This window comes from Taudactylus pleione, unplaced genomic scaffold (genome assembly GCF_031769625.1).
Source record: "Taudactylus pleione unplaced genomic scaffold, aTauple2 ptg000127l, whole genome shotgun sequence".
Classification (NCBI taxonomy): domain Eukaryota; kingdom Metazoa; phylum Chordata; class Amphibia; order Anura; family Myobatrachidae; genus Taudactylus; species Taudactylus pleione.
In genome coordinates, this window is record NW_028284529.1 from 21,558,283 (window position 1) to 21,571,519 (window position 13,237).

Genomic DNA, 13,237 nt, shown 5'->3' on the forward strand with positions numbered 1-13,237 from the left:
ATCATAAATATAGGGATACAATACAGAACAAAAAGTGTACAAAGTCAACATTATATAACCAACTGAAGCATGATATATATTATTATGTTGCATCAGAAACTGACAAACCAACTCAAACATAAATGTAAACAACAAGGTTTTGTAAGCCTGAAGTTGGATCCACATTATAATGGAGAAATAGTGAACCTGATAATTATGAAGAACAAGGGGAGTAGACAATTTCCAGTTGTCAAGTAAAGTTATAATTTTATTAATAATGGGGAAAAAAAAGCAAATTGTATAATTGTATTAGATTAGATTGTATAAAGACATCTCGATATTTAACATGAAAGGAGGCCAAGGTAACGGGAATAGAAATAGAGGCAGTGGAAAAGTAGATGTATGTTTGTCTAAAAGTAAGAATACAGATTTGTCAGAGTTAATCTTATATCCAGAAACTTAGCCAAAATTGGAAATAATGCATGGAAAATCTCTGGGAGAGAGGAATAGGGGTCAGAAATAAATTATAACATGTAATTTGCTAAAAGGCTATTTTAAGATCAACTTTGCCTATGCAAATTCCACAAAACAGGTTAGAGGAATGGAGGGTTATAGTTAAGGGCTCTAAGGCAATCGCAAAAAGGAGCAGAGACAAAAGGCAACCCTGTGTCATTCCCCTCACCCCCCCCAGTAATTAAATCCAGTGTCTGTTCTGCTGCCCAGCCTTGTTTTTTCACCACCTCACTGCCCCCCAGTCATTAAATCCAGTCTGTCGAGCCTCAGCATGTCAGCCTCATTCCCCTCCAGCCCCAGCATTTCAGCCTCATTCTCTCCCCAGCCCCAGCGTGTAAGCCTCATTCTCTCCCCCAGCCCCAGCATGTCCATCTCATTCTCTCCCCCTGCCCGAGTGTTTCAGCCTCAATCTCTTCCCCAGCCCAGCATTATAGCATCATTCTCTCCCCCAGCCCCAGCATGTCAGCCTCATTCTCTCCCTCAGCCCCAGCATGTCAGCCTCATTCTCCCCCCCCAGTGTGTCAGCCTCATTCTCTCTTCCAGCCCCAGCGTGTCAGCCTCATTCTCTCCTCCAGCTTGCCAGCCTCATTCTCCCCCCCAGCATGTCAGCCTCATTTCCCCCCCCCCCAGCCCCAGCATGTCAGCCTCTTCCCCTGTAGCCCCAGCATGTGTCTCAGCCTTGCTCCCTCCAGTGAGTCAGCCTTTCCCCCTCCAGCCCCAGTGTGTGCCTCAGCCTTGCTCCCCCCAGCTTGTCAGCCTCTTCCCCCCAGCACCAGCATCTCAGCCTTGCTCCCCACAGCATGTCATCCTCTTTCCCCGTGAGCCCCAGTGTGTCTCAGCCTTTCTCCCCCCAGCCCCATCATGTCAGCCTCAATCTCTCCCCCAGCTCCAGCATGTTAGCCTCATTCTCCCCTCCCAGTGTGTCAGCCTCATTCTCTCCTCCAGCCCCAGCATGTCAGCTTCATTCTCTCCCCCAGCCTGTCAGCCTCATTCTCCCCCCCAGCATGTTAGCCTCATTTCCCCCCAGCCCCAGAATGTCAGCCTATTCCCCCGTAGCCCCAGCGTGTGTCTCAGCCTTGCTCCCCCAGCTTGTTAGCCTCTTCCCCCCAGCCCCAGCATCTCAGCTTTGCTCCCCCCAGCATGTCATCTTCTCCCCCCCCCAGCCCCAGTGTGTGTCAGCCTTGCTCCCCCCAGCCCCAGTGTGTCAGCCTCAATCTCTCCCCCAGCCCCAGCATGTCAGCCTCATTCTCTCCCCCAGCCCCAGCATGTCAGCCTCATTCTCTCCCCCAGCCCCAGCATGTCAGCCTCATTCTCCCCGCCAGTGTGTCAGCCTCATTCTCTCCTCCAGCCCCAGCATGACAGCCTCATTCTCCCCCCCAGCCCCAGAATGTCAGCCTATTCCCCCGTAGCCCCAACGTGTGTCTCAACCTTGCTCCTCACAGCTTGTCAGCCTCTTCCCCCCAGCCCCAGCATCTCAGCCTTGCTCCCCCTAGCATGTCATCCTCTTTCCCCACGAGCCCCAGTGTCTCAGCCTTGCTCCCCCCAGCCCCAGCCTGTCAGCCTCCTCCCCACCAGTCCCACTGTGTCTCAGCCTTGCTCCACCCAGTGTGTTATCCTCTTCCCCCCCAGCCCCAGTGTGTGTCTCAGCCTTGCTCCCCCCAGCCTCAGTGTGTCAGCCTCTCCCCCCTGGGTGTGTGTCTCAGCCTTGCTCCACCCAGCCTATAACACCGCAGCCACTTACTTACCTTGTTTCCTTGGCCGCTTCTCTTCCTCGCTGCTGCTCTCAACCCGCAGCTCCTCCTGATCCTCTCTCTCCCGCAGCCCGGCCCCTTGTTATGACAGTGCATGTGACATCATGATGTCACACATGCTGTGTCATTACAAGGGGTCAGGCCACGGTGGGTGTCGGACTGTCATGTTGGAGCCGGAGCGGCCGAAGCAGGCCAGCTCCAGTTCCAACCATTTACTTAATGGGGACCAGGTCGGCGGGCAGTGGCGATGTCGAATGCAGATGGCCATGGGCCCCTGCACCACAGCGGGCCCCGGTGCAAGGTACTGGCTGCACCGCCACTAGTTCCACCCCTGTACTAGTGTTAGGAAACCCAGAGTACTTCACATGTTGAATTGCCAATAACACTCGCTTGACATTAACAAGTGAGTGCCTGCCCCATATGAAGCCCATCTGGCCTGAGTGGATGATATTTGGAAGGACAATTTTTAATCATTCAGCAAACATTTTAGTGAAAATCTTCTAATCTAAATTGAGAAGAGAAATTGACCTATATGAAATTGGTTTAGATAAATCTGTACCCAGTTAAGGTAGGACCTTTATAATAGCCAAATTAAAGTATAATGGAATAGATTTTGTACAAATAATGTTATTATAGAAAGCAACAAGGGTAGCACCTAACCTTTTTAAATAATTTTATAAAAATCCCCACTCAGACCATCTGGACCAGGAGCTTTACCAGGCTTCAAATGTTGTATAACTTTAAGAACTTCTTGTAGAGTTACACGTGCATATAACACTGATGTCATGTCAGGAAATAAAGCCAGAAAAGAAAGAGAGTCCTAGTTTAACAGAGTGGGAATCAGAAGTAGAAGGTTGAGATTCATCCATCAAGGGGTCAAAGGGGGGTGGGGAAGTGGTAGATATTGAAAGAGAAGACTTTGAGCCTGGTTAGGCATAGTGGTCCTCATAAAATTTAATTATTATCTCTGCAATGTGAGTGTTGGTAGCAGAGGTCCGTAGAGGGTGGACCAACATAGGAGTGCGAGTGCCATTAAGGAAATTTGTCAGCAGCCGACCAGTCATATTTCCAAATTTGTGGAAGTGAAAATTTACATTAAAAAATATTTAACCCCTATATTCTGAATAAATTCATCAAAATTATTTTTTACCATTACATAAAGCTGTTTGGTTAGATGATTAGGGCACTCTTTGTATTTTTTCTAAATCTCAGCCAAAGGGGTTTGTATAGCCACATAAGAATTAGAATATATTTTATTATGTGCTGACAACTAAGAGAGAATAGCACCCCTAAGCACTGTCTAAGCCAATTACCAGAAAAGAGCTGAGTCATTCTCTAAATGAGCAAGGTTATTATTTTTAAATTCCTCCCAAGCAGACTCAACCCTACTTTGAAACTTCAAAGAATGAGAAAGTTGAGAAGGAAATTTCCATTGCCTATTACCACCCTTTTCTACCTGTAGATGAAGAGACAGCCATACCAAGGCATGATCAGAAACATAGATTGGTTCTATATGGACTTCAGAAACATTAAGGAGTAAACTAGCCAAGAAAAGGAGATAATCAATTCTTGATAATGTCTGATGAGTCACTGAAAGGCAAGTAAAATCCCTTTCAAGAGTGTTTAAAGCACGCCAAACATAAACCAGTTTCAGGATTTTTTGCAAAAGAGGGAACTCCTAGTTTAGGGAGAGGAGTGGGAGAGGAAGATGGATAAGACCTATCAAGAATGAGTGAGAAAATTAAATTAAAATCCCCACAAATTATAAGTAACTCATGACTATCACTGCTCAAGATAGCGATAAGGGGCTGAAAAACGGTTCTGGAATAAACATTCGGAGCAAAAATGTTACATAAAACAAATGTAATACCATGAATAAAAACTGATACTATGACATAACAGCCCTCTGGGTCAGAAGTTATTGAGTGAGTATCAAGTCACAGATGCTTTTTTGCTATAACTAAAGTACTTTAGAGTTGCAGGGAGACACTGCCACTGCATACCATTGTAACATCTGGAGCTTAAGAATTTCTTGAGAAACTAAATGCATCTCCTGTAGGAAAGTTAAATCTAACTTTTTGTTAACTTAAATAAAGAAGAACATTACATTTCTTAGCTGGGGAGTGGAACCCATCAACATTAAGTGAGAGAATCTTTAGGTCAGTCATGTCACAGCATGAACTAAAGCTAAAATAAAGTCATCAACAAAACCCCTAATGTAAAGACCATGGAAACAATGAGGGGGGAAAAGGAGAAAGGGAAGACACAAGAAGACGAAAACTGTACAGGGGTAGACCAACAGTGTGTCATTATCAATCAGGCCACCGTAAACCAGTGGGAGCACAGAGAAATATTCTTATCCCCAAGTAAAGAGGAAAACTAACAAAAACAAAAAAAGAAATGCTTAAAGCAACATTGGAAAAAAAATAGAAAAAAGGGAATGAGTAGAAAGTATTCAATACAGACTTCCAGTATGCATTTCTGGAATAATGAAAAGTTGGACATAAGCAATAAAACTAAGGGCTAGAGGAGGCCCAGCCTAATACTTAGCCCCAACTAAATCAATTTAGATATATAAAGACATATAAAGACATAAAGAGACATATATATGAAGCAGGGGCTTCTTGAGAGTGGAGGGGGCCCGTGAGCATCCCCAGTCACGGGCCCCCTCATGTAACCCTGGTGGTCAGTAGCCAACTGACGCGGCAAGCCAGCCACTGCAGAATCAGTAGACTCTGGGCCGTCAGGTGTGAGCAGAGTCTATTGCGCATGCGCATAGTGCCGTGGAAATGGCGCAGCCACCATTTTCCTGGGGATTTCCTCACATGCACAAAACACTGGAGAAATGGCTGCGGCGGCCATTTTCCGAGGTTTTGAGCAGTGCTGAGAGACCTGATATGGGACCTCAGAGAGGTAAGTTTTAGATAATATGGGTGCAGGGTGTGCGCTACGTGCCCCCCCCTGGACCCAGGGGGCCATGTGCACCACAAACCCAGCAGCCATTATAGATACGCCCCTGATATGAAGATATATATATATATACAGTATATATATATATATGGGCACCAGTTACATATTGTATGAATCAAAGCAATGCCATATGAAATTCCTAAGAGATGTGATGAAAAATATGGGACTGACCTATTGTCCAATAACATTATGAATCTCAATTAAAATGTACATGTAATAGCAGAAATAGGTACCCAGCATTCACCGTACAGGATGAACTGTATAACTAAAAGTGGATATATAAAACATGTTAAAATGGTCAAATGTGAGAAAGTCACGAGCATTGTAACTACAATAGGGATCAGACATTTTTAGCGGGGAGATGGAGCAGGCCGTGGATCAGAAATATCAGCCTCTTTCATTATGGATTCTTCATGGAGGTATCCTGCAGCATCAGCCGGAGAGTTGAAATCCATGAGAGATGATCCATTTTATAACTGCAGTGCGGCAGGGTACAACAAGGAGAAATTGCACTTATTTTTCACCAGTTGGGAACAAACATTAGAGAAGGCTTTAAGTGCCCCTGAGAGTTCTATGGAGTAGACCTGGAAAGCAAACAGCTTATGTCCCTCCAAGGAGAGATCTCATATTTTGTGAGAAGCTGCCCAGATAGTGGAATTTTGTAGATAATTGAGACACTTGAAGAGGGTCACTTGCAGACGAGAGGAGGAAGAATTAGGCAGGGGACCCACTCGATGCACTCTTTCAAAAACATGACAAGCATCTTCAATACCCAGTAATGAAGGCAAAGTCTGATGCACAAAATGTGACAATGCGGCCCCATTAACTGTCTCAAGTACTCCTACCAGCTGTATGTTATTCCAGCATTTTCTAGATCATCAACCTTGTATCTTAATAGAGATTAACTTTGTGTAAACGTTTAACTTCATGGCAGAGATTGGCTACATCATGGATTGTAGCCTTAAGCTGGAGCTCTGTGTCAGAGACATGCTGTCTGTGCTGAAATGACAGACACTACCTGGGAGAGTAAATGAGCCATAGTAGACCTGATAACATCCACTATGATTCCATATGTAGCAGGAGATTCAGATGCATGTCCTACCTGGTGAACTTTATATGCTGCAGGTTTTTTTAGATGCCGGAGATGGAGCATCCATGTCAGTGTCTGGCACCATGTTAGAGTCTAACATGTCTAACCAGCATTTGAGAGAGGAACACAGGCCAGTGGCAGGTAGCCAAATGTGGCTAATTATAGCAAAGAGAAAGGGCAAAAGAGATCAAACAGACCGGAGCTCCACAGCAGAAGTCCTCACGCCATACCATAAGTCAGGTTAATATGTTTTAAAAGGCAAAATAATAAAGTTTTAAAAAAGTATCTCCTCCCTTATAGTAACTACAGATAACTACAGAGCCCAGTTTATTAAACTTTGTGGGCGGCAAGGGAGGAGGGATTATTAACCCAAACAGTACAGTACAGTACTGGTCCTTCCTGGTACCCCTGACCTTTGGGATCCAGGGAAAAAATATTGAATTAATTATAGTGCCAAACTTCATACACCCACAAGTGCATACTTGGAATTGTTGTGCCACAATATTGTTCAAAAAGTGTTCCATGATAAAAATCACAGAGCTGTATATTGCACAGGCTGTGCTGCTTTATGCTAAGAGAAGGATATATATGCCCATTGTATCCATATATATATATACTGATAGAAGAGCACAGACTACATAGCCTGGTGACATTAGAGTTATTTTAGGGGTAGGTTTTGTTCACTTGCCAAAAGCTACCCCTAGAATCCATAAACACAAGCCCTGGGGAGCAACACTAACAATCAATATACATAAATTGGCATTGTTCCATTTTAAACTGTCAAGTAATGTTGATAAACGATGTACTAAATGATTATTACTGATCATATGATCTAAAACAAGTTTGGTGCAGGTATTGTCTCCTTTCTTTAGGACATTATAGTTATCCTTCTTATTACAATCACAACCTTTTCTTTAAAAAGTATCATATCACATCATAGGGATAGGCTTCTTTTGGAGCCCCTGTCCGTGCGGGTGCATTTTGATACATTTGAGGGCTATGATCACATCCTACAATGTGATCATGGGTGCTAATACCGCACCCAAATCGCATTGTAAATATAATTATTAATAAATGGGAACCTAAGACCTCAAAGTTTTTATTTTTTGTGTGCAATTTAATATGCATTTTATTGCATTTTTTGCTTTAAGTAAATTTGCATGGTTAATAAACGGTGTATAAATTAGCAGGAACACCTGCAAATTGGTGTCACCTTACTTTAGCAAAATCCAGGAAACTGTAAATTGGGAAAAAACAAAGTATAAAAACTACACATGCTTCCAGAATAAGGAAAAGGCACACAAGGCAATCAAAAGTTACCACATTGGATTATTGTGTTAAACAGCTTGATCTGCACAAGTTGGATTTCCCATGCAAATGACATAAACTATGTACAGTAATATAGCATGCTGTGCTAACTCATGATAACAAAAATAGACTTATTCTTATATGAATAAATATATCTAGCCTGATATGTTTCATGTACTGTGTTTTGAATAGCTAAACCATAACTGCACTCATTTTTAATCATGCTTTAGCATCGGTATAACATACAAATATCAGGTTAGCAAAAGGCTCAACTATCACAGAGTTTCCATAGCAACCTCTGTATCTCATAATTCTTTGCAGCTCACTGCTGAACGCTGATGGAACTAAACATATAGCTTATCGCGCTTACTGTCTCTAATTCCAGAGCTGTCCTATTTTTAAGAAACTAGCCCTTTGAAAAGCATAAGCAGCAATCAGATGTGAGATGAGAAAGCAGGTCTAAGTTGTTCTTTAAAAAGAATACACCACATTGTGTATACACACAATTTCTATACATACTGTACATAAAGTGTTTCCTCCCTAGCCCAATAAACCACCCTCTTAGGTCCCCCTATATACGTTGGACTACTCCAGACATGTCACAAAAAGCTGAAGATTTTATTGCATGTTCCTCTAGAGCAAACAGAGAGATTTTAGTCCTTTAGACTAGATACATTACAACACTCAAATATTCCTCCAAAGGAATCCATCCCACAACTGTGTATCATTCTTTAAGGAATAATATGCACTAAAATAATTTAAAGCAGCATTGGGGCTGGTATTGAGTCCACCTGTGGGGTGCCTGTAAAATTGATGTAAGCTATGGCTGTTAAAATATAACAGTTTTACAATAGAATTTTCCTTTACACTGACATCAAACAAATGGGGAAGTTTTAGCCACGACCGCACTCAATTGTAACTGTACACTGCAATTTTTTTAGCATTTAAATGCAGCCTAAATCTAAACCTAACCCTATATCTAAGAGTAATCCTAAACCTGTACTGTTGACATTGTGACTGTCAGCAATCATAATGTTGAAATAATGACAATGTCGACATTTTGGCCGTGCTAAAATTCTTAATTTTGACATAATACTGGTTGGGACATACTATACATACATACATAGACAGATCAATGCTGAAATCATCAGCAATAGTTACTTTGCCTAAACTTATTTTATTGTACTTTATTTGCTTCACTTGCTGTTCTAATATATTTTCTTTAAACCTGATTTTGCTTATGCTGGGTACACACTGGCAGATGTATTGGGTGCCTCTCGGCCAGTGTGTACCAGTGATATGTCTGTGAAAGACGTCAGCCAGTGGGACTCACACCAGATGACAGATGATGGTTGTTCAGTGTGTATGAACAACCACCATCTGCAGATACATCTGTCAGGTCTGTACAGAACTTTGTTTTGTTTATTATTAACCAACCTTGATCTTTATACAGCTATCTTGGGAGCCACATCCTAAGCACAAACATCATTATGGGTGACATTGGGAATTATCAGCATGACCATTAAACTCTCCCAATGTATCTATTAATGCAGCATATAGGTATAGCCATGGCTAATTCTAGTACCCTCCAATGCAATTGAGGAACTCTCTGTAAGAGTAAAAATGCAGGAAAGTAAACAAGTTCACATAATCAAATTTCTTGTAAAATATTTCAAATTACCCTACTGTTTGGGGGTATAAGACATGGAGGCTGCCTAAGTACCGGTGAGTGCATCTAACACTAAGGGAACAGTGAGTGGCTGTTACAGGCAAAAGACCCTCCATAGAGGAACTCTAGGGCAGAGGTTCCCAAACATGGTCCTCAAGGCTCCCCAACAGTTCCGGTTTTAGAGATATCCATGGTGTAACACAGGTTGTTAAATCAAATTGACTAAGGCTCTAATTAAGTCACCTGTGGTCAACCATGGATATCTCCAAAACCTGAACTGTTGGGGAGCCTTGAGGACCACATTTGGGAACCTCTGCTCTAGGTGGTAAATTTACTAAAGTGAGAGTTTTTAGAAATAGAGATGTTGCCCATAGTAACCAATCAGATTCTAGCTATTATCTTCTAGAAGGTGCTAGTTATTATTATTATTATTATTATTATCCTTTATTTATATGGCGCCACAAAGGTTCCGCAGCGCCTTACACAGTACATAAATGAGCACACAAGAAAAACAGTTAATAGTAATACAAAACAATGCAGGACAAGGACAAGGTTATAAACTCAGCTGCAAAACACAAGCAGCAGGACATGAGCAACCAGGTGGTAGGTGCCATTGTAGGGAGTTAGGAGTAAATTATACTATAAGTAGGGGGAGGAGAAGCACGTGAGGATGAGGGCCCTGCTCGTGAGAGCTTACATTCTAAAGGGGAAGGGCAGACAGACAGGGGCGACACAGAGGGGTAGATAGTGAAGAAGGAGCATGGAGCAGTGGGTTAGGATATGTGCTGCGGAATGTGTGTGTATAAGACGACCTGATGTTATGTAAAAATTAAGTCCTTCATACATCTATCTCTATGATAGAAAATAGATTGTTTGTGTTATTTACATGAGAGATGTACAAAGTAAAGTAGAAGCACTTTAATTTGTGTGTTACATTTTAGCATCTATATACAGCCTGACAAGAAATGCAGCTATTATGGGACTGTCCCGCCATCCTAATACAGTAGTGACTACTTTAGTTCCAGCTGCTGGGTGCTATGCCATGCTCCTGTGAGTGGGTGCATAGTTAAATGTTAAGCAAAATCTGATTGGTTCTACAAACTCTCACCTTAGTAAATTTACCCCTAGGAGTCTTATGTAATAGTGCAGGAGTTTCTTAACAGGTTCTTGTATTGACTTCTAAGGCTTTAATAAATTTACTACCAAGGATAGATACCCTAGTGCAGATGTGGCCGGAGCAATGATCGTGATCAACTGGCTGACTGCAGATATTTGACCTGTCAATAGCATTGGCCCATCCAGCAGCAGTTAGCAGAGTCCAATAATAAACAGTGTGATTCTTATTGGCTGCTGTGCCGAAATCACAGGTGGGGAGCTGAAGCCACAGCTAGCTAAAGCTATGGCTGTCATGTCAAGTGTCCATTAGCAGCCAATAAGAATTAGGATGATTTGTATTGGCTAGCTCAGCAGCACCGAACTGAAGCTGTGGCTGTCTCTATTGGCTGTCACTGTGACAGCAATAGCCAATAAGAATTTGGCTGATTCTTATTGGCTGATACTGTCACATGTAACATCCTCCATTGCACTGGTGCTGGAGCCAGGTTAAGGGGGTGGCAGGGGGAAGCAGCCTGTACTGATCAAGACTGATGGGCCTGCACCGAGGCTGCTGCTGATGTTGCCCATGGCTGAAGGCAGGGAGGGACTGGGTGCCCCTCTCTATAAAGACAGGTCTTCTGTGGAGAGCTGGGACAATTGAATGTATGATTTATTTTTTTATGTTAGGAACAATGATTTTTTTTCCCCTGTGGGGAGACATTGTATTTGGGTTTTTTGCTATGAGGGCCAATGTGTGTATGTTTTTTTCTTTCCCTGTGGGGGCCAATGTGTTATTTTGGCAGGATAGTCCTCATGCCCCTTGCTGCGAGATCATGCCCCCTTTCTGGCATGCCATGCCCAATTTTTAGGGTTGCACCTGCGGCATCCACAAATGTAGATACTTGGTAGATCATAGAAGATTTTTAGCTTTGAAAGTAGGTCACCAAGTCCAAAAGTCTGGTGACTCCTGCACTACTACCTTTGATTTATATGATGTTAGATCAGTTCAAGGGAACTTATCTTTTTGCAGGTTAGATTTACAAAGAATTTAAAATCTTGTTCGGATTAGAGAAAGTGACAAATGAAAAACTATATTTAGCACAAAAGTTACCATTATGAATATTTAGTTATGTTCTTATATACAGTATAGTGCTAGTATATTCCAATGTGCTTTTCATTTGAGAACAAAAGAGTAATAAGAAGAGACTGCATAATAACAGACAAAGGGCCTCATTTACTAACGAGTTTTATCACCAAAACGAGTGATAAATTTCACTGTGTATGATAAATGGTGCTCCAGCCAATCAGCTCCCAACTGTCAACTATTAGAAAAATGACTGTTAGGAGCTGATTGGCTGGAGCACCATTTTTCATACACAGTGAAATTTATAACTCATTTTGTTGATAAAACTCATTAGTAAATGGGGGCCAAAGAGTTAAGAGGGCCAGCTTCAAAACATAAAATATAGTTTTCAAATAGTATTAATTACTGTGTCAATCTTAGAGGTTGAGGCAGGTAACAGAAAAGATTGGTCAGTAGCAAAGTCAGTAATGAGTAAAATGTCAAACAACAACTACAGCATGAAAGCCAGACTAGTAAAAGCTTCTACAGGCAACACATGAGAATAACTCAGCCTTATAAACATATCGGTGAGCAATCAGACAAACTTTCACTGTGATGATGAAGAAATGCCTAGCACCTGGCCAGGTGGAATGTCTGCAGAAGCTTTAGAATAAAAATATAAGATAAGTATTGGGAGTAACAATAGAAGTTCTATAGGCAATGGTCTATTGCAGTACCATGGTACAGAAATTGGGTCATATATGGCCCCAATGTATGTGAACCTATCAAATGTGAATATACAGTCAGGTGCATAAATATTGGGACATTGACAGAATGTTCATATTTTGGCCTCTATTCACCACCACAATGGCTTTGAAATGAAACAAGCAAGATGTGTTTTAACTGCAGACTTTCAGATTTAATTTGAGGGTAATTAAATCCAAATCAGGTGAACGGTGTAGGAATTACAACGGTTTCTATATGTGCCTCCCACTTTTTAAGGGGCCAAAAGTAATGGGACAAACTAAACAATCCTAAATCTAACTTTCACTTTTTAATACTTCGTTGCAAATCCTTTGCAGGCAATTACAGCCTGAAGTCTGGAACACATAGACATCACCAGATGCTGGGTTTCATCCCTGGTGATGCTCTGCCAGGCCTCTACTGCAAATGTCTTCAGTTCCTGCTTGTTCTTGGGGCATTTTCCCTTCAGTTTTGTCTTCATCAAGTGAAATGCATGCACAATCGGATTCAGGTCAGGGGATTGACTTGGCCATTGCATAACATTCCACTTTTTAACCTTAAAAAACTCTTTGATTGCTTTTGCAGTATGCTTCGGGTTATTGTCCATCTGCACTGTGAAGCGCCGTGCAATGAGTTCTGAAGCATTTGACTGAATAAGAGCATATAATATTGCCCGAAACACTTCAGAATTAATTATGCTGCTTTTGTCAGCAGTCACATCATCAATAAATACAAGGGAACCAGTTCCATTGGCAGCCATACATGACACTATCACCAACATACTTCACTGAAGAGGTGGTATGTTTTGGATCATGAGCAGTTCCTTTCCTTCTCCATACTCTTCTCTTCCCATCACTGTGGTACAAGTTGATCTTTGTCTCATCTGTCCATAGGATGTTGTTCCTGAACTGTAATGGCTTTTTTAGATGTTGTTTGGCAAACTCTAATCTGGTCTTCCTGTTTCTGTGGCTCACCAATGGCGTACATCTTGTGGTGAACCCTCTATATTCATTCTTGTGAAGTCTTCTCTTGATTGTTGACTTTGACACATATAC